We start from the raw sequence: 14,790 nt of genomic DNA, 5'->3' as shown, positions 1-14,790 counted from the left end.
CACAAATCACTGTTATCAAACTTCAAGACCACAGCTCCCCCAGCCTCCCCGTGATTCAAGTATGTTGTTTTTCTTTATCAAACAAACAACAAAACCATTTATCAGTGTGTAGGCACTGATAAGTACACCTCAATCACCCTAAATAAAGTATGAAGAACAACTTAGTTTATTAAGAATTATTCAGGCTTAGTAAACACTTAATTACCCTAATGCTAACTCCTAACGCTAATCTCATAATTAAGTAATAAGGTAATAATTAAGTAATAATTAAGTATTAAGTAATAATTAAGCCTGAATCATTGTAAAATCTGAAGTGTTCAATATGAATTAAGTGTTTTCTTCATACTTTATTAAAACTGTAAATCTCTAATGTAATCTCTTTTTATGTTTATTTTTATTTCTAATCACAAATACGAATTGAATAATACAGCTTAAATAGAACTCCTTCTAACTCTAGAACTCTATTTAAGTACCTTTTAAGAAAGATGGATATTTGATGCAAACAAATTTCTCTAACTCACTGGCTTACATCTGCATGTTGTAGAGACATCAGGCTACTTCTCCAAGGTGCAAACTTAGTTCTGACCCAGCCTAGGTCAAAATCTGGGACAAATGCAGAGGACAGATTTCCCTATGGTGTACCTTAACCTTCATTGCCTCCTCTCAAATTCATTTTTTACTGTTTTAAGTTCAGGGATTTCCAGGAAATCCTTTAACATAATATGGGACACAAATTTAAAAGGAAAATATACTAGCACATTATAAGGTGGTTCAAGTTGAAGTCACTTTCGCATCAGTAGTTGCTACCTTTTTATTGATCCCATGTCAGATCATAATAGAAGGGACACTGGCGGTTGAACTGAGCACTGATATCAACAGCGCCTGTGTTAAATGATGATTGGACGACAGTGGGCAGACCCTAGTCATAAACGTGAGACAGCTCTTAAATGATGGGATTATTATCCAGAAGACATTGTTCATCAGTGTTAGCGATGGGCCTACGGGGGCCTTTTATCTGCTCTATAGCCACTGCTTCCATCACTGTGTAATTTCATCTCTTCAACAAGCGCCTGGAGTGAATGGCCAAAGCCTTTTCACTCTGGAGCCAGGAAAAGTGTCCAGCCACAAACAGACAGCACTAATGAGACCGTATCCTATTGTGATGTACGTGCACCCACGCTGATCAAAGTCATCCAAGTCCTCATCTGAAAATACAATGAGCTTAATAATATGAAAAGGAGGGCACATGGTAAAAAGAATAGGGATATTGTAATCTCATACTATTATAATACTCAAGTTGACAAAAATAAATTAATGTAAAATTGTAGTTTATTTAACTATCAAACATTAATTAAACTGTCAACGAGGCAGGAAAATGGCCTCAGAATTACTGCACAGCCACTTGAACAATCATGTAAACTGCCAATTATGGCTCAAGTTACAGTTTATACCTGGGTTACTTGAATAGACTTACTTACAGATACTCCTCACTGTAAACACCTCTGGTTTTAGTTTCAATGTAGATAGCTCCTCCCTTCAGACAGATATAAGGCAGTGACTTACCAGAACCCTGTCAGAACTGAAAAAAACTCTTAGATGAGTGATGAAATGCATTCACACAAATTTTCTTTTGCGATACATAACAACTACTATATCCTGTTGCTTCATATCAAAATGACCCTGTGGAAACCTAGCACATTGCGAATGCATTTTCACAGCCATATTTTACAGCTCTATTTGTGCCCTAGATGTTAGATTCACCTCTGTAACTGGTAAGACTGGAATAATGACATCTGTAATGTATAGTGATTAATCATTTATTGCTCATTTCATTGCAGCGTGTGGCAGGTGAGGTAATTTTCCAAGTAATGGGGTTCCTAATGAGACTGATCACCTGTAGACTTTTGAAAGGCATGGGTATACTGTAGTACTCCTTATTAAATATTCTGCATTTTCTATGTGATACTTCATTATTCATCCATGGAAAGAATGTGATTATTGCTTGGTTTTTGGTTTTAGCCCTTTTTTGTGAACCCCCAAACATATCAGGTTTTTGCTTTCTTTCTCTAAATGCTTTTTTTCCCCAGACACTATAAACTCCATACTGATTATATATTACTATATTACATTGGCCATGGTATGCCCTGGAGAGAAAAAATATGGAAAATGGGTGTGTGAAAGGGGGAACAGGTTTCACACTTCCAAAAATAAGAATAAGATAAGATGTAGAGATGGTCACTTTAAAATGGTTCTTTACTTTTCTTGTGTTCTTGAGCAAGTATGAGTATACTGTGTGAGAGACTGATGGTTTGATCCGTCGCACTAATATAATATAACTATTTTTCTTGTTTTATTTTATTTTCTGTGATGTATTATTGTTCCCTTTTGTTCTCTCCCTTGTTGAAGCTTTTCATCTAAGGTACCATAGCAACCTGAGAATAATCTCAACAATGGGAAACCCCAGCCTCCGCTCAGCTGTACTAATCCAACTCTGTCCAGCCAGTTTGCTCTTACTCACATGTGCAAAGTAACTAATTACAAATATCCATGTTACTAATTGTATTATCTAGTTGTTATTTCAGATCGTTGTGAGTGTACTTTTAAACATGTATTTTGAATTCAGGATTATTCTAGCCCTGTAATTGTACTTTGTTGCATACAGCTACTGCATACAGCTCCCAATCATCCCAATACATGACTGTCAGACCTCTGTCATAGCTACAGTTTAAAACCTTTAGCCAGTAACCAAGTTTTGTATAAAAGACAGATGTAAAATTCTTCTAAATCGCTTTAAACACTGCAAAAAGCTAAATCTAACTAAGTTAAAATGACTTAAATTAAGAACATTTGATTTGATTTATTTATTTGAGTAAATTCAACTTGACAAGGAAAATTATCTACTCATGGAACAACATAGTAAGATGTGTTTTCATATTTTAACTACAAAAATTCTTGTTTCATTGATAGATCATTTTACTTGTGTGTGTGAAATGTACTCAAATCATGATAAAAATGTCTTAATCCATGTAATCTTAACTTTGCTAGATTTTAGTTTTTGCAGTGAAGAGTATTTTGAGTAGTATTTTTCATGCATACCACAAATTTGGGAGCAGTAGTATTTGGATATTGAGTAATTTTAGCCATGTAACTGTACACATCTTCAGTAGTGTTTTTTTCCACTCTACTCTGCCTTTAACAGCCAGTAACATCTTCTTAGTAATAAAACCAGGCTTGGCACTTTTAATCTTTATTAGGATGTTTCTGTGCGCTCCGATTGCCTCTACTGCCCCTAATGCTACCATCATTCACCAGGCAGACGAAAAGCCCACAGCCCCGAGCCTGTGGGACGCCTGTCAACCGGACCCTCCCAAAGCAGGAAAAAAGATGTAACACGGGCAATAAGTTACAGTGATTTGTAAGGCCATGTATCGGGGAGCTCACAGTTACAAATGCACATCTAAACAGTATGTGAAATGATTTTGTTTTGTAAAGTTTTAGCGCATGTACATGATGTAACAGTACTTCTTATAGTACATATACGAATACTCATTCACAAATATTTTTTTTCTTTTAGTTTTTTAAATGTTTTTATTACTTTTTTTTAATTAAGTTTTTCATTTTAATTCTTGGAGGTGGGCTTGTAGTTACAAATGACATTGCAACATCTAAACAGTATGTTAAATTATTTAGTTTGGTGAAGTTTTAACACATGTATGTGATGCTTTAAGATGGAACACTACTTCTTAAAGTACATATGACAGATAAGATTACATATATAATCTTACCTGGCATATATATATATATATATATATATGTGTGTGTGTGTGTGTGTATATATATATATGTTTTTTTAAGTTTATCATTTTATTATTATTCTTGGTTGGACATGTGTGGGCAACAGATATGGCATAAAGGTTTGAACACACTCATTCAATGTTTATTTCTATAGAATTACTACTTTCTACATTCTATTTACAAACAGAAGACAAAAACATATATGAAGTAAGATGTATAGAATGATTTAGTAAAGAAAAAAGTCTACTAGATATTTTTAACCAAGCATAGGGTGGCTAATTTGAGGATTTGGTTATAAAATATAAAACGTTATTGAACTTTTTCTTTTTCTTTGCTGTAATTCCATATTTATATAATTTACATATATTTGATGTCTTCTTATCAAATGTAAAAAGTAGTAAACATATAGGAAAAAAAAAAAACAATGAATGAGAGGATGAATACAAACTTTTGATTTGGTAGTGTACATTCCATAATAGGTAGGTAATTCCATAATGATAGCAGTCATAATTAAAGGCCAAACCTAAATCATACAATAGTTATGATTAGACTAATAAAAATACACTTCAGCATCTTTATATTATTGAATGGAGATTTAAAATGTTATAAAAATGCCTTCCTTGTGTGTAAACTGTTCCTGCATTTTGGATGGATTTTTGATTACATTGGTAGACAGATATTCTGTTTTATAACTCAATGCAACTTCCTGTATTTTTGTACTTTGGACTTAACTGACGTGAAACTATCATTAATATTTATCCAACTCACTAAACCATGTAATAATTAGAAAAACATGAATATCTGTCATATGCACTTTAACCATCTTTGAAATAGTGATGTCATAGTGTATTATTCATTAAAACACAGCCTTATTAATGAATTATAGGACTCACTTAAGTTCATCTGACAAGTGACACGGTAATCCTTTATTTATGATTGTCAGTCTCAGTTTGTCTGTCATTTAAAGATGTCAAATGTCTAGAACTCAAGAACTTGACATGTGTAATATTAAAGAGATCCTAAGAGGTTGTGTGTAGCATTTGTGTTGCCATAGAGACCACATTATGACACAGTACGACTCGAGTGCAGCTTGTAAATCTTATACATTTATAATTGTAGTTGCCCTTTGCTTGATTTCCCTGGTGCGGAGAAGCAGAGCTGGTACAGAAACAGGGGGAATAAATCACACAAACAATGAAAGGATGATTGCAAAAGGAAAAGTGCTGTAATACAATTCCTGTCTGGATGTGAGAGGTAGTGAAACGAGATATAAAAGTCATTGAAGAGAATGTAACCGTGTTCATTTTTGCATTTCTCTGTGAGGGTTTGGAGTGAATGGAAAGGGGATGTCCCAGTAGCTATGGTACTTCGACTTTTGGCACATAGGGCTGTAGGCCTTCAGTCATTTAGCCAATTAATAGTTTGATGGAGTGTTAGTTAACCAGCATTTTTATTAGCAGATTGATTCATTTATTAAGAAGGCATGAACTGAGAAAGCTGGAGTCTTAAGAATAAATTGCGAGCGTAGTGCCCCCTTTTACATATGAAGACAATGTGTTGTGCTTCACTGCATGTATAATTATTAGGAATGCACCGATTCAGCTTTCCAGTACCAATATCGATAATTTGACTTTAAACACAATTAACTTACTACACAGGTGAGATCCAATAGCATTCTGTAACTGCTATTTATCCTTCAAATAACTAGTGAACAGTTTTGTATGAATAAAAGTTCCAACAGTATAAGATGCTCCAGACAAACAGCAGCCTATAAATAGCCTTATTACATCCAATTAAAGGTGTGTAAAATCCCTCATTTGTCCAGGTAGAATCCAAAACGTATTCGAACAAAAAACTTTTGTTCACTTGACAAATTGAACTTCTCCTTTGCCATCCAATTAAAGGTTCAACCAGGATATGGACTGAACTGATATCATGGAACCGATACTCAATCCAGTTGTTTTTTCCAGTATAGGTGCCAGTATCCCATACCAGTATCACTATCACTACATCCTTAATAGTTATGATCATATCCTGTAAATGCTGATTGGGTCATATGACAGATCTAGGAGATAATTGAGATTCAAGATTGTTTTGAGATTGTGCCACACCCTCTTTAGTTTAAGAATTTATGCACAGGGTTTGTCAGGGTGAAGTGATGCACAGGGTGTGTCAGAGTGTCAGTATCACTACCTAAAAATTTTGAGAATCTAATGGTATATGCAAATATTTGTTTGTTTTTCGGAATGGTGCTGCTTCTCCTCTGAAAGATTTTTAACTCAGCAAAAAGTAGTAAGTGGTACTAGTAGTAGTGGTAGTAGTAGTAGTAGTAACAAACTCATGGAGAGTGCATTGTCTCCAAATGTAAGGCCGCACTCAGCAGACCTTTTTCTCTGTTGTTGTGACTCATAAGAATAATTTGCCAACAGAGATTCAAACCACAGAGGTTTTCAGATGTTTGCACGTCTGACAAAGAAGTGGCTCTAAACAAGTTTGTGTACCACATTATGATGCATGCAAATTGAATGATCAGTAGAATGTAGGGCTTTGCTGGAGGGTGGGAGGGGTTAAGGCGAGACGCAGGAGGTTAATAGAAAAAATTCATAAATTATCAATTTGAAACCTCTTCTGTTGTTTACTTACATGAATTTGATTTGAATGATCAGTGTGTGTGCATATATTGGGCCTTGCTAGAGGGCGGGAGGGATGAAGAGGAGTGGGTAAGTATGTATGTGCTTATGTGTATGGTTGTATATTGCTTTTCGAACAGTATGTGAACAATGTGACCCTAGGTAATATCTATTTAACTTATTTGAGGTCTATTTATCTACATACATTGAATATGTATTTTCAATATTTCCACCAACCTGCTAAGGGACTACAAGTCTTAATTAGAATTCACACTATAACCTGGTATCTCTCCTATGGCTTTTGTCGTGACTTATGTATTGTTGTGCACTGCCCTTGTACAAATAAAAGCATACCATACCATACTATTTCTAATCAACCAAGAATTCCCTCCTTCAACCACAGCCATAGTAATGTATGATAACAACAACAAATCAGTATTTTATTCATTTTGTCATTTCTATTCATGTTGTCTAGTCATTAAAAGAAAACTTAAAATAATGAGAGCTCACATTGTTTTGTAATATTTTAAAATAAGTTGTTTTATTTTGTCTCTACTTGCAGCGAATAATTAGTGAAATACCAAATAAACTTCAATGGATTTGAATTTGATCAAGGATTCAATTCATATTTTTATCACACCGAACTTGACTTGATGGTTGAAAACACTATAATACAAAAGGAAATTACAGTTTTATTTGATAGAGACTGTGCATTTTGATGAACATCTGCTACAGCATAAACACCAGATTCTAGCAAGGATGATGTGTCTGTGTGGTACCTCACAGTCCCCAGTCTACCTCAACCGATTTGAAAAAAAAAAAAAAAAGACACTTATCTGTTTATGCAAATGACTGCACATGACATTTTTGCTTCGAGATTGTAGCACCATGTAACCCCACTTTGTAACACTTTCAGTTCAATGGCCCAAAACATCTAAAAATATTGCATTTCCAACAGATTGCAACACTTTGAACAGCTGGAGATCTGGCTGTGTTGTATGCCCTTGAGAGGCTCCTATATCTCTGAGTTTATCTCTCCTTACTTAAACTTATTTATTCCCAGGGTCTCATCTTCTGAATCATTTACAGAGAAATACCTGCGGTGGGTGGTGGGCTAACATGCATAAAAAGGTATCTGATTTAAATTTGAGATGGATTGCCACAGATGGTGTATCAGGACTGATCTAAACAAACATGGGATACCAAATAAGAACAACTGGCCAGACTAATGTCTCACTATGTTTGAGCTTAAAGGTGCACTATGTAACTTTTTGGTTGGTGGTCTGTCATGGAGATGTCATTGCTCTGCCTGGAATGTTCCACAGTATGACATTAAACAGCTGTACATATATTCAGTTACAAGTGGTTTTATAGCTCAGACATAAGAAAAATGTGCATTTTGACTGTGAATGGTGTTCCCTCTGCACAGATCTGAGCTGTAACATGAAGACATAAGGTTTAATACCATACTGTGAAACATTCCAGACGAAGTAATAACATCTCCATGGAGAAAAGCATTTTACGGACCCTCCACCAGAAAAGTTACACAATGCACCTTTAATGCTTTTGCTGAATCACTGATCACTGAAACTGAAAAAATCTTACCACATTTGGACCAGGAACTGTGTATCTAGTTTAAACTCATATTAAAATTTGCACTTACAGGACTGAAAAAAATAATGAATAAAAGTACTGCTGTGCCATGCTAAAAGACAGTTTCCCTTAACTCTAGTAAAACATAAAAACCAGATGTGGGTGTTTGTACATATTTGAGTGTGAGGTAGATCCTTTTGTAATGTAATGTAATCTTAATGTTTTTCTCTTCATGTTTTGCAGATTTAATCAAGAAAATGTAGATTGCAGACAGTCCAGAGGAAGATAGCTACAGCTGTTCCCTCCTTTACTTCTTAGTTATTTTGTCTTTGCATATTCCAAAAAATTGTGGCGTGGTGCTTTAAATTTTAATGTTGACATTTGACACAAGCTAAAAATGCAGCTCTAAAGGTCATGGAAATATATTTTTTTTTTGGAATCACTGAGGTTATTTGGGGATCGTCTACAAATTGAATGCTAGTTGTGTTTTTGTTATATTGTGCAGATTTAAGTTAGGCTATTAATAAAAATATATGAACATTTTCAACAGTATCAGCACTGAGCATGTTTTCAGAGACAAAAGAAAATTCTCATCTGGCCTCTATTTCCACATCGATGTACATAAATACTGGAGTTATAAATTTTACATTTTGTGGTCAGCAAATGACTTTCCATGTCCAAGAGCCAATAGTTAATTACCTTCTTGGGCAAATGAGAAATGTGGATACAGTCTCTACAGTTTAATGTCCTCATCTATGGGTCATAATACATAATACACGAATATTTCAATGCATGTTTATAGACCTTGGAAATTTGATTTACAAATGAGCTTGTTAGTGAATACACCAGGCTAAGCAGATAAAAGCAAGTAATATAGAGGTAATATTAGTAATATAGAGGTAGCTGTATTGTTTTTCAGTATCTACTATCAAAAAGTGTCATTATTTACCAGTGGCGGGTGTCACGGCCTTCAAGGCCTTCTGTGCTGGCCTAAAAAAATATCTGAATCACAGACTGTTGATGTTAATGATATTATTATTAAATAATTTCAAAAGGTCTGTCCGCTTCCTTTCAGAGCTTTTCCGATGGTTGTGCTGCTTCCACACATGCATTTTCATATTAAAGCATTTGACCAATCACATTTCATCTGTCACTTGTTGCTAAGCCGAGTCAAAGTCAAAAAAGCATCCCTGAGGCCTTCACAATCCATTCTGCAGGTCCTCGAACACAAAATAAATGTCGATGAAACTGTTGCTTCAACCAATCAGATTTTGAGTTGGTATTACCAGGGCCTTCTAGCGGGTGTACGACGTCGCCGGATTCAGACCAGCTGATTGGACAGTCAGAGAGCAAACCAGCAAAAGCAGCAAAATGCATCAGTAGCGGAACCAGGACTTAACCCGGTCTAAACCAGGACTAAATCAGGACTACACCAGGACTAATCTTATCTTTGAGAGAGAGCGAGTGAGAGAGTGTCCGCAAAGCGCGATCGGGTGACAGCTGCACTGAGCCCCGTGCAGCATGTAGCACTGTGCGGAGCCGAGCCCCATGCAGCGCGGCGAGGCATCGTGTAGCGCGGTGGAGCACTGGCCCTGGCGCAGCCTTTTCGTCTGCAGTCACCCAACAGTCTATGTTGGCGCACCTTCGGGCCAGTCCCGACAAACAGTCCTGGTTTAGCTCTGGTTTAGTCTTGATTTAGCACCCCATCGCTCCTCACTTCTTCTCCGTGCACTGCGCACCCCCCTCTCCTCACTTCTACGTGCATGGGATCTTCACCGCTGTTTATATTGTGTTTCTCTATAATAAGATGCTTTTATAACCATAAAATAGTTATTGAGAAGTGGATTGTTTCAGACGGAGCACTACTAAAGGCCTAGGTGTGAAATGCACACTCCACCACTGTTATTTACAGACAAAGGCTTCTCTATTTTAGTTGCTTAATTAGATTTTCTATCTAGACATTGTCTAACATATGTTCTCTGACTGAACTGTCCCATCTAGACCATTGCTTGATGAACGCGTCCATTTTCAAATTAACTAAAAGGTTATTTTTCCATTTTAGAAATGCTTCTTGTTACTTGAGCCCAGTGCTTGACAGTTGGTTTAGTCTGTGTCATCCATTTCTTTGTGATAGCTTTTTTCCTGCTGCCAAAAGTACATTGCAAAGTTATCCATCTACTGTTTTCTTTGCAGGAATTGTATGTCCCAGATATATAGTTTTAAATTCCAGATACTTTGCAGTGCCTTATTAATCCCAAGTACAAAATGCATTAACAGTAGTGATGTGCTAGCATTATGTGATTTTTATTATGCATATTCTTACTGTATTATTTTCTTTCATATTTTAATTGTTAAACCCATAATATTCACTCATGCAGCCTCTTGATTGGAACAAGCACAACGCCTACTTGTGCAATTAGTCAATATTTTAATCTAATCGAGATCCAATTGTTTCGCATCATCAGTGATCAACTTGGGTCTTTTTAATTGAGCTCGACATCTTCTGCCTGTAAAAGCATGTGCTTTGGAGCAGACTTCAGAGAAATAAAATGGGCTATTCAATAAATCATTAAATTATCACTGAAAGACATTTTTTATTAGTTTGTAGTCAGAAATACATACAGGCAAATCAGATGCCAGAAAACAGGTAGTTTTATATATATATAGTCTGCTATATATATAGATAGATAGATATAGATATATATATATAATCTGAGTTACCTCTTATACATGCCATAATGATCTGGCTGATTAGTATAGTTTCAATATGAACTAAGTGCATCGACCCCCTCTCCACACAAGGACAGACTCAGAAGATGATGACAATAGCACCGTCTGTCCTCTGATTGGATAACTCACTTAAGTACTTTAGAGAATACTTTGACCCCAACTTGGCAGAGCTCACTTTTGTCAATGTGAAGGAGTAGTGCTTCAGGACAGGAAACGCCACAGTATATAACCCATAGACTGCAGGGTAGGACATGTATAGCAACACAGTATTTTGTCTTGAGTAAAACATAATGGATGATACTTCTGTTATAAGACAAGTGACCTTACTACCAATAAAACAACAAATAATATAAAGGGAACAAAGATGTTGTTAGAAGATATAATTATATATAAAATAATATGTAAGCTTTTATTCACAATTATAGGTGTAGTTTTCCATCGCTTTGATTTGAACAGAAGGGTGGGTGGTCAGATTTGCTCTGCAGCACAGTGGGAGGCGGATATGAACATGACTGAAAGGGAATATTTTCTGAAAACACAAATCATTTCTATTTGTCAAGCAGTCAAAGAGACCTGAGCGAAAGTGCCCATTTCCCAGTAAAGATTTGCTCTGAGGACAGTGAGAGGTCTTCATCGGCTGCGTTTGAAATGAACACAAAGAAGAGAGGCCATTGTCGCCCATGTCCCCAGAGACACCTAACAAAGGCCGTACAGCATTAATATTCAAATGGGTTTTTACAGGTGACATGCACCGCACAAAAGACAAGCTAAAGAAGCAATCCTGTTGGAAAACTTTCTCTCACTACGTCCTGTCATAGCTCACTGAGTCGATTCTGGGGCCAGGCTAATCTTTTCACATTATTGACTTGGTACTCAGCATTTTGACCTTAGGCTTTTGAAAAAAGTAGGAAATTATTTTGGTACCATTTTATAATATTAATTAACCTATGAACAAAGACTTATTTCTAATGAACAAATAGTTATCGAAAACTGCTCCTGTTTATATCCTCTTACAGTATAAGTTGTAGTGCTTTCCCCTTTATATTACAGTGAATGCACATCCATGGAGAGTTTCCATTTCAGTTGTGAGTAACATATTTTCAAATATAGGCTTAACTTAAATTATAAAGGGAGGTTAAGAGCAGGCTTAGTAACTGCTTAATTAAGGGGTTAAGGTTATGAATCATATTATAAATGTAGGTACTAAGCCAGAAACATTTGTAAAAAAAAAAAATAATAATAATAATAAGAAGAAGAAAGGTTAATTATGAATTTAAGACTGAATTGATGTTATGAATTTATGCTATTGTAGTTATTTATAAATTGTTACAATATTCTTAGATGCCAGAATAAAAATACAGTATAATGTGATTGTACAGCCCATTGCTATCAGACTAATGTGGGATTGTGCACTATGGTCACTACATTTTATCCCCTTGCAACACAACTGTGCAAATATCTACAGTCTTCTGGCACGGGTTAATCAATTTTGGGCAAATCATTATTTGTAAACATCCTTATCTTCATTTTTCATTGCATGCACACTTTTGTTACTTTCGTTTTCTTGTGTATTGCCAAGTGAATTTCTCCACTGTGAGATCAATAAATGCTTATCTTACAAACTACCTCATTTGTACAAAACTATATTTTATGCAGAGATTAAAACATGCCGTGGCCCAGTGGTTGACAATTATGTATTTCAATTACTACAACTGCCATTAACACATCATATAACGCTGTTGCCATCATTCTGGCTGTTCATATTTCACATTTATATCATGTTAATCATAGTTGTGACCCATTACTTTTGACTTTGACATGTTCCATAAAATCTCCTAGCAATTCATCCAACAGCCAGAATAAAAAACATGAAAAACATCTCTTGTTTACCTGTCTATTTGATCTCTTTTTGTCTAATTTCGACCTTCTCTGACGCTATCATCCTTGAAAATGTCCCTGTCTGTGGATGTAGCCACTGAGTGTGAAAGCATGGGCACAGCAATAATGAAGTACATAAAAACTCATGCAATAATGTGTTATATAATGTTATTTATTTATATACAAACATATTTAACAGTGGATATAAGCAGAGCGTATGTTTATGGCTTAGTGGTGTTTTTTAGTTAGAGCTGTACATAATGGTTTTCTTATGGGAGTGTGTTTATCTGCACCAGAAACCTATGGCACCATATAATAGACCTCGATTAACTCAAGACATTTTTCATCTCTGAAGCGCGTATATGTTCTCCAACTCTTGTCTTGTGCTAGTATGTATTGTAGAGCCAGTGGTGTAAGCACAGTGTACTATAGAACTAATATATGCAGTAATGGTGACGTATTTCATAGTCATATAATTTAATAATTCTCATCTTTCTTTGTGACTTCGCCCTCTATAGGTCACTACTGCAAACAGTCTGCCTCATATATTGTAGTTTGCAAATAATTTGGCATTCATGTTAAATGGCTTTTCCAGCTCAAATCTCTACAGTTATCTGCTGTTTTATTATCAGGTCTCTTGGCTTGTGTGTTGAACCATCCATCAATTTCAATTTTTCAATCCACCACAAGGGGTCATGTTCCAGTGTTCTCATATTTGAACACTGAAAAGAATCTGACTCAAAATGCATGAGAAGAGGCAGATTGCACTCACAACCCCAAAAATTCAATTCAACTTCTGTTCTTATTGCTGTTGCACCAGTGCAACCTTCTTATTGGTTTATGACAAAAAAGTTGTTATATTCATTATTTTCACTGTGGATTTGTTGGTAATTTCTGGATTGTAAGATGGTACTTTTTTCTCACACTTTGAACCCTGTGGCTTATACAGCATAGTTGATGCGCGTGCAACCTGAGTGCAGAAAGCGCCTGTGTCTGTGCAGTTAACATGAAGTTGCAACACAAGCTAGCGATGTGGTCAGCACTTTAAAATGGTTTATAACCATGTGATAAAATAAGTTATGATGCTAAATTAACATTAGTGAGTGGGATACGTCTTAATGACCCATATACATTAAATGCAGGTGAGTGCATAAATGACAAGAAGAAATGGCTCAAACTTCAGTAGGCAAGGCAAGGCAAGTTTATTTGTATAGCACAATTCGTACACAAAGTAATTAAAAGTGCTTTACAGAATAAGAAATACATTAAAATCATAATAAAAACAAAGCAAAACATAAATAATCATGAAGATTAAAATTAAAAAAGAGAGACATAAATTGGAGAGAAGAGTGCAGAATGAAAACCTTTCAGTTATATGCACAGTTAAACAGAAATGTTTTGAGCCTGGATTTAAACAGCGTCACAGAAGAGTCTGTCTCACATGTTCAGGAAGACTGTTCCAGGTTTTAGCTGCATGAACCTGAAACGCTGACTCCCCTTGTTTAGTCCTGACTCTGGGCACCAGCAGGAGGCCGGTCCCTGAGGTCCTCAGAGTGCGAGATGGTTCATATGACACTAACATGTCACAGATGGACTTTGGTGCTCGGCCGTGGAGAGACTTGTACACAAGCAGAGCTGCTTTAAAGTCTATTCTCTGAGGCACAGGAAGCCAGTGCAGAGACCTGAGCACAGGACTTATGTGCTCGTACTTCCTAGTTCGAGTAAGGACCCGAGCTGCAGCGTTCTGGATGTTCTGCAGCTTGTCTCACAGCTCGTTTGGAGAGACCAGTGAGCAGACCATTACAGTAGTCTAATCTACTGGAGACAAACACGCATGGATAAGTTTCTCCAAGTCTACTTTAGACAGTAAACCTTTGATTTTTGCTATGTTTTTTAGATGGTAAAAGGCTGCAGATGTTATTGATTTGATGTGGCTGTTAAAGTTCAAGTCTGAGTCCATTATTACCCCTAGATTTCTTGCCTGATTTGAAGGTTTTAGAGAGAGAGACTGGAGGTGACTGCTGACACTGTCCCTTTGTTTCTGTGGACCAAACACTATGACTTCAGTCTTGTCAGAGTTTAGCTGGAGAAAGTTGTTTTGCATCCACACACTGATCTGTTGGATGCAGTGACCAAGTGACTCCACTGGTCCATAGTCTCCTGC

This window comes from Boleophthalmus pectinirostris, unplaced genomic scaffold, assembly GCF_026225935.1.
Source record: "Boleophthalmus pectinirostris isolate CB_2022bp ecotype Guang Dong unplaced genomic scaffold, ASM2622593v1 HiC_scaffold_4, whole genome shotgun sequence".
NCBI lineage: Eukaryota > Metazoa > Chordata > Actinopteri > Gobiiformes > Gobiidae > Boleophthalmus > Boleophthalmus pectinirostris.
This window is presented reverse-complemented; position numbering follows the sequence as displayed.